Source organism: Triticum dicoccoides, chromosome 4B (genome assembly GCF_002162155.2).
Source record: "Triticum dicoccoides isolate Atlit2015 ecotype Zavitan chromosome 4B, WEW_v2.0, whole genome shotgun sequence".
NCBI lineage: Eukaryota > Viridiplantae > Streptophyta > Magnoliopsida > Poales > Poaceae > Triticum > Triticum dicoccoides.
The window spans coordinates 455,076,580-455,084,968 of NC_041387.1; positions in this window are offsets into that span (position 1 = coordinate 455,076,580).

Sequence of the window (8,389 nt, forward strand, 5' to 3'; positions counted from 1 at the left end):
AGGGTGGAAGGCTCGGCCTTATGCCTGGTGTTTTGTTCCACTCTTGCCGCCCTAGTTTCCGTCATATCGGTGTTATGTTCCCGGATTTTGCATTCCTTACACGGTTGGGCTATAATGGGAACCCCTTGACAGTTCGCCTTAAGTAAAGCTTCTCCAGCAATGCCCAACATTGGTTTTACCATTTGCCACCTAGCCTTTTCTTTCCCTTGGGTTCTGCAGACTCAAGGGTCATCATTTTTTTAACCCCCCCCGGGCCAGTGCTCCTCTGAGTGTTGGTCCGAACTAGAGCCCTGTGCAGCGCCCCCTCGGGGAAACTCGAGGTTTGGTTTTAGTTGTACGGATTGCTCATCTGAGTGTGCCCTGAGAAAGAGATATGTGCAGCTCCTATCGGGATTTGTCGGCACATTCGGGCGGTGTTGCTGGTTTAGTTTTACCCTGTCGAAATGTCTTGTTGTACCGGGATACCGAGTCTGATCGGAACATCTCGGGTGGAGGTCTATTCCTTCGTTGACCGTGAGAGCTTGTGATGGGCTAAGTTGGGACACCCCTGCAGGGTATTATCTTTCGAAAGCCGTGCCCGCGGTTATGTGGCAGATGGGAATTTGTTAACGTCCGGTTGTAGAAAACCCGAAGTTGACCTTAATTAAAATACATCAACCGTGTGTGTAACCGTGATGGTCTCTTTCCGGCGGAGTTCGGGAAGTGAACACGGTGTTGGAGTTATGCTTGACGTAGGTTGCTATAGGATCACTTCTTGATCATACTTTTATCGACCGTGCTTTGCCTTCTCTTCTCGCTCTCATTTGCGTATGTTAGCCACCATATATGCTAGTCGCTTGCTGCAGCTCCACCTCATTACTCCATCCTTCCTATAAGCTTAAATAGTCTTGATCTCGCGGGTGCGAGATTGCTGAGTCCCCGTGGCTCACAGATACTTCCAAAACCAGTTTGCAGGTGCCTATGTTACCGGGCAGGTGACGCAACCAAGCTCAGGAGGAGCTCGATGAAGATCTTGCCCTTTGTGTTGTTTCGTTCTAGTTGATCAGTAGTGGAGCCCAGTTGGGGTCGATCGGGGACCTTTGTCGCATTTGGGGTTCTTCTTTTATTTTGGTTCCGTAGTCGGACCTTGATTGTATCTGGATGATGTAATGCTTATTCATGTAATTGTGTGAAGTGGCGATTGTAAGCCAACTATGTATCTCTTTCCCATATGTATTACATGGGTTGTGTGAAGATTACCTCACTTGCGACATTGCTTTCAATGCGGTTATGCCTCTAAGTCGTGCTTCGACACGTGGGAGATATAGCCGCATCGAGGGCGTTTCAAGTTGGTAATCAGAGCCTTCCCCGACCTTAGGAGCCCCACTGCTTGATCGTTTTTAGCGGCCGAGTTGTGTCTAGAAAAATGTTTTGAGTCATTTAGGAATTATATATCGGAGAGTTAGGAATTCTTTTTACTCCTCAGTCCCTTCGTCACTCTTGCGAGGCATCCTGACGTAGAGTTTTGACTCTTCTCTTCTCAAATTTCACTAAAAAAAATTTTAGGATCACGCGGGTATCTTGGAATCGTTCCGATGGTTTTATGATGAGAACATTGTCTTGGTGCCTCCTGTCAGGGGTTTAGTGGAAGTGTCCCGGGGAGTTGAGCTCTGAGGTGTTGTCGTCATAATTTTATCGTTGCAGTTCTGGAATACCTGAGTTTAGTACGCCGACATCGAAAATCTCTTTTATGCAGTTGTTGGTGAGATAACCCCGATAACCCAGTACTGAGGTGAGTACGGGAGTATTGCCATGACTTGTATAACGGATGCTTTTCGAAGGTTGAGGTAGACGGTTTCCGAAGGTTTCTTGGTTATGTGTTGAAGGATGGATACAGCTGGATGTAGGATTTGTTAGTTTTGGGTGAGATATTATGCTTCCCCTGTATCCCCAACACCTGATTGCATAACCTGAAAATTTCGGGAGTTTCATAGGTGGGAATTCAAGTAGCTCTTAGGAATCTTTCTGACGGATGTATGATATGAAATTGGGGTTCGACGTCCAGTGGTCCGCCTATTCACGGTTGGTTTTACAGTGGTCTCGTTGTGTCTTAAAGAGTCCTTGGCTATGCCGACTCGGGGACGCTTCGTATGTCATGTGCACTGCCTTGTACATGATGGTGCTGTACACTCGAGCCCGTGTAGGCCCCACCACGAAAACTTCGGACGAAATCTCTATCATATGTTTGCTCCGGCTTATTCTGCAAGCCAACCCTTTGTTTTTGTTTTGAGTTGTGGTATTCGAGTTGCTTCGAAGTCAAATGTTGATTCCATACCTTTTCCAAATGGTGTTCTCATATTCCTATATGAATACTAATCCTTCTTGATCATCGAGTTTGTCATGTTAATCCTTTTCAACCGGCGTGTTTCTCTTCAAGTGGATCCGTTCACGTCAACATTTGCAAGATCATTTATCACTTCTTCTCAACGGGGTTGTTTCATCCGTCTCCAAGTTGCCTTTGTTTTTCCCACCCTCCCTCCCTTTTGTTTTTCTTCAAGGACTGAGATTTCTTCTTCAAGTATCCATTTTATTGATGGGAAGTTTCTCCATTCTTTTCCGTCAATGTTCTTATCCGGTGATTCTCATGAAGATTCTAATGGAGCTTCAAGTTCGTCATTCCTCGTTCTTTTCTTCTCCGGTGGATTTAATTCAAGCTTTGGTATTAAGCATACTCCTTTTCTTTTTTTCCCAATGTTTTTCTTATGCCGGTGCACCTCTTAATCATCCATCTCTCGCTATTAAATTGTTCCGGAGTGCTCAAGATATCTCGAAGATTCGTGTTTCCACTCTGCATTCGTTCAAGCTCTTTCGAGATTGGTATCTCATTCAAGTCATTTAATTCAACCGGTGCAACATCTCTTTTAAATCTTTTCAACGGTGTTCTTTTGAGTGGGCCCTAACCCACAGGTCTTTTCCCAGGATCTTACCTGACTCTTCTATTTTCCCAGAGCTATCCTAAATTCTTCTCCAAGTTTGACGTAAGAATGAGTTGTCATCAGTCAAATGTTTTTCTCCAAGATCTTTCAAATTCTTATCATCGTTGGCTCAACTTTTCCATTCTTTATTCTGGTGTGCCTCAATAATTCTTGGTGGTGTTTCTCGTTGTCATTCTCATCATTTGAAGATCGAAGAAGAGTTTCTCTTTAATCTTGCTCTATTCTCTTCAAGATTCATGGTGCTAGCTTGTTGCCATCCTCTCATAATTGTTTTCGATTGTGAGAATCTTTTTCACCCATCAGGAGATATTCAAGAGTCTTCTCAGTTTGTCATCCGGAGTCCATCAATTCAGGTTTATTTATTCTCAGCCGTCAGTTATCATTCTCCTATCTTGCCGGTGCATCTATCGAATATCCTCTAATCAGTTCTTGATCTCTTTGTTCTCATGTATCTAGTTTGTCTCAAGCACCTTCGTTCATTTGCTAATTCTTACCGGTGATGCACCCCTACTTCGATCATTTTCAATTCTTACGGTGGTTCTTTCAAGATCTCTCTTGTTCATCATATCAATTCATTTGTTGTTCCAATCCTACCGGTGGTTCGTTGAAGACCTTCTCAAGTTTATGCTATATCTCTTTTAATCCTTTCTACGAGAATAAGTAGTATGCCAAATCCGTTGCTTGTCCTCAATTTTAAAATGGTGAAGGATAAGCATAATGTAATTCTTATTCTTGTTTCACCCAAGATATTAATTCTTTATTCCGGAGGCCCTTAAAATTCTCGGTTTCATTTGTTTCATCTTCTCTTTTTTCCCGGAGTTCCAAGCTCTAATTATCATGGAGATCCATCTAAATCATTGCAAGGATTCACCTTGTGTTTTCAATTTCTCTTTCTTTTCATTCCTTTTGTTTACCGGAGTTCTTCATGGAGGTTCTACATGATGGTTCATCAAGGATTTAATTCCCTTCTCAAAGTTTTCATCGAGATTCTTTCCTAAGGAGCTCAAGCTTTCTTCATATGGTAATCCGGAGTGCAATTCTTTCTACCATATTTTGGAGGTGGTATTATGTCATTCTTGATAATTTGAGTTCATGTTCCATGATTCACATGTTGTTAAGAATGAGTTATTTTTAAATCCATCAATCTTGTCATTGGAGTTATCTTGGGTTATATTTCACCTTAAGCCTTCCCTAAGGATGGTTGTGGTTATTGTGCTTATACATGACCCAAGTTCTTCTTTTATCCTCCCGATGATATAGCCTTCTCGTCTCCTTGTTCCTATCAATCCAATTCTTTTCCCGTGAGTGGCAGGTTGTCACCTCATAATTTGAGATGTATTCCATAAGACCATATCAACCTTATTCTTTTCGTTGGTGGTTTTTTCCAACAACTCCGTTCAATTCTTCTTTGCAAGGATGCTTTCCAAACTCATTTGTGGCAGAAGTTGGCATTTTCTTCTCCATTCTGTTATTCCAATGATATATCTTCTATTATTTCTTTCGGAGGCATTGTGACGTTGCTCTTTTCACTCACCATCTCGATTCGTGAGGATCGTGTTCTTTTCTTGCTTATCCATTTAACCGGAGTGTCGTGTTTTCATTCGAGTTCTCTAATCTTATCAAGTTTTCCCTCCTTCCTCAACTGGAGAGCTGTCTGAAATCCTTCTTACCCATTGTGCCATTCTTTCAATAGTTCCGGAGGCAGTGTGTTGTTGATTTCATCAAGTAACATCCCATCTTCTCAAGTTCATGTTCTATTCCTTCCATGTTCAACCGGAGTACTGCCCGAATTCTTCTCCTCTTATCTTGTTTTAACCGGAGTGGTTTCGAATTCTATCTTGTCCATTAAACTCTTGATTCATGTCTTTGCAACCTTCAAGTTCTCGTAATGTTCCTTGTTCCTCTTTCTAACGGATTGTTTGCAATCTCGTTCATCTCCTTTGTATTCTTTCTTTCAATTTGTTCAACCTCTCAAGGTTCTTTGGTTTCACTCATTGGTCAAAGAAGCAACTTAGTTTTACCTCTTCTCTTCCTCTTCCGTTTCTCTCCGGTGCCATTCTAGATCTCGGGACGAGATCCTCTCGTAGTGGTGGAGTGTTGTAACGCCCCGAGACCGACGCTCCAGAAGACTTCCAGCTATTCCGAGTTTCGTCGTGTGATTTGTTTTATTTGTTGCATTCATCCTTGCATCATGTGCATTGCATCATGTCATCATGCCATCATATCATTAATTTTTAAAACCTCAACTAAATAAATTGTATGGATTTTTCGATCCATTTAAATCGAGGGACTCACATGGTGACTTCTCTTTATAACATATCCTCCAATATTAGGGAGCTATATTAAATATTTCTTTATTTCAGAAATCACCAAAACACACTTGCAAAATATCCAATGCCTTTGTTGTCTTAATTCTTGGTCTCCAACCTTGCCAATATTTATTTCATCATTTTCCGGAGCTCCACCAAAAATCCGAACATTTTTGGACCTTCCTTTCATCAAGTCCTAGTTCAAACCCATTTGAATTTCAAATGAGTTTGAATTTAAATCTTTCGATCATGCCCACTCCTATTTTCTTGGATTAAACTCATTTTTGTGAGTCCAGGAAAATTGCCCTTCCGTTCAAATTCATTCCTTAAACCCCTCTTCCTTTTTACCTTTCTCTCTTTTATTTTCTCTCTTTTTAGATTAAGAGAGTGGGAGAAGAGAACCCAGCAGCCTGGGCCTCCCAAACCAGGCCGGCCCATTTGCTCCTAAGGCTCAGCCGCCTCCGCTGAGAACCCTAGCCTGTTCCCCCGATTCTATCTCTCCCTAGAACCCCCTCCTCGTCCTCCCTCAGCGCCGCACCCGATCCCATCGCCCCTCTCCTCGATCTCCTCCTTCCCCTCCTGTGCGCCTCCACCTCGCCCTTCCTTCTCCCCTGCATCGTGGCCTTCCTCCGCCTCGAGAGGCTCCCGAGCCGCCGTCGCCCGGATCCTCGTCGCCAACCCTGCCGCCGTTGGTGACCTCGACGCGCCCGCACCCGATCTGCTCGAGCGTGACCCCGCGGCCTCGCCCTTCTCCTCGCCCTTCTCCTCGCCGCATCGCCAGGGAGCGCCGCCAGCGCTCGACCCCACTCCCTCCTCTCGATCCCCATCTCCCTCTCGCCTCTCACCTCGCGCGCGACCCCGCTGCCGAGCTCTCCACCGCGCCCGAACCCTCCTCTCGCTCGTCGCCCCGCCTCCAGGGTCCTCCCCTTGCTCCCGCGCTCCGCCCTCGCCGGAGAAGAGAGCCAGGCCGGAGCCCCGTCGGCCTCCTTGCCTCCGTCGCGTCCCGGTCCATCAGCCCCACGCCCGGCCTCCGCAACTCCACCGGGACGGCCAACTCCGGCGCCCCTCCGTCGCCCTCAAGCTCGTTCAGCGGCCCCCTGTCTTCTCCTCGTGCCCGCCGCCGTCTTCATCTGCGCCCGGAGGAGCCCACCGCCTCCCTGCCTTCTGCTGGACCTCGTCCTCGGCCCCGAGATTCTGCTGCCATGGCGTCCCGAGCTCCGCCACACCTCTGCTCCTGCTTCCCCTTCATGCACCTGCCGACCACCACCGCACCGAGTCTTTTGCCTTGCTTCGTTTTGGTTTGGAGACTGAGACGAGACCGCCAAGATGCACCCTGGTTTCGCCAAGGCCCTCTGTTCGACTCCGTGTACAACTACACGGTGAGACGCCAAGTACCACGACGACCATCACTTGCCAAGTTCGACTACATGGTGACGCGTCAAGTACCTCTACCGCGTCTACGGGATCGCCAAGAACGCGTACCTCGACGACCTGCCAAGTACCCCTTCGGATCGCCAAGTTCATCTACCACGTGTACCACTATCGTCGACCCTCGAAGACCCCGTGGACCCCGAACATCCACGGGACATGAACAACTACTTCCACTACGATATGTACCACTACTTCCACTACGCCCGAATACCGTGGATGCGACAAGTTCCTCTCCGGACATGTACGACTACCGTTGCCAAGATCGCGAGTACCACTACCGTCGCGAGAACGTCTACTTCCTCTACGGCCGAGTACAACTACTTCCACTACCGTCGCGAGAACGACTACTTCCCTTGACGACTCAAACCGCTCCGAAAACGCACGCTTCGAAGGTATAACACCGAGACGATGTTCGTGGACCGAATGCATGTTGTATGAGATGCCCGTTTTTGCATCGTGTCCGTTTGTCACTCGTTTCCATGCCACTATCCCGTGGGAACCCGGTATCCGGGATCACCCCACCTTCTATCGCATGTCACGTTCTCGTCACTTTTCCTTTTGCACCGGTATCTCCATGAGCTACCGGAACCGGAATGTTGCCGTGGCACCATTTTTGTTTCGCCGCCGTGGCACCCTTTTTGTTCCGCCATGGTGACCAAATGCTTCATAACATGCTCATGTCAACATTTTCATAAAAATTGCATAAAACTTGTATATGTCATCCGCATCATGATAACAACATTTAAAATGTTTAAACTCGTTGTTGCATTAAATTGCTAAATGCATATGGGGATTTACCGGATTTGTTGTTTTTATATCCGGCCCCATTTAAATTGTTTAGATGGTATAGTTTATATTATGCTTCACCTCTTGCCATGTTTAACAACAGTTAATATTGTTGGGTAGCTTAACCGAGAGAGAACTAAATAATTGATGTGGTGTTTCGTCAATATGCAACTCCGTTGCATATTGAGCTCCACTTAATTTGTAAGATAGTTTGTTGCATTTTGCCATGCCATGCCTCTTTAAACCGGACATGCATCATACTTGTTTGTGCATCATGACTTGTTTATGCTTGTGTGTTCACTATGTTGTTTGTTTCTTTCCGGGTTGCTTCTCTCGTTAGCTTCGGTTTCGTTCCGGAGTTGTGAGGATTTGTTCGTCTACGTCCGTTTGTCTTCTTCATGGACTCGTTCTTCTTCCTTGCGGGATCTCAGGAAAGATGATCATACCCTCGAAATCACCACTATCTTTGCTATGCTAGTTTGCTCGCTCTTTTGCTATGCCAATGCTACGATGCCTACCATTTGCTTGTCAGCCTCCCAAATTGCCATGTCAAACCTCTAACCCACCATGTCCTAGCAAACCGTTGATTGGCTATGTTACCGCTTTGCTCAGCCCCTCTTATAGCGTTGTTAGTTGCAGGTGAAGATTGAAGTTTGTTCCTTGTTGGAACATGGAGATGTTGTTCCTTGTTGGAACATGTTTACTTGTTGGGATATCACAATATATCTTATTTAATTAATGCATCTATATACTTGGTAAAGGGTGGAAGGCTCGGCCTTATGCCTGGTGTTTTGTTCCACTCTTGCCGCCCTAGTTTCCGTCATATCGGTGTTATGTTCCCGGATTTTGCGTCCCTTACGCGGTTGGGCTATAATGGGAACCCCTTGA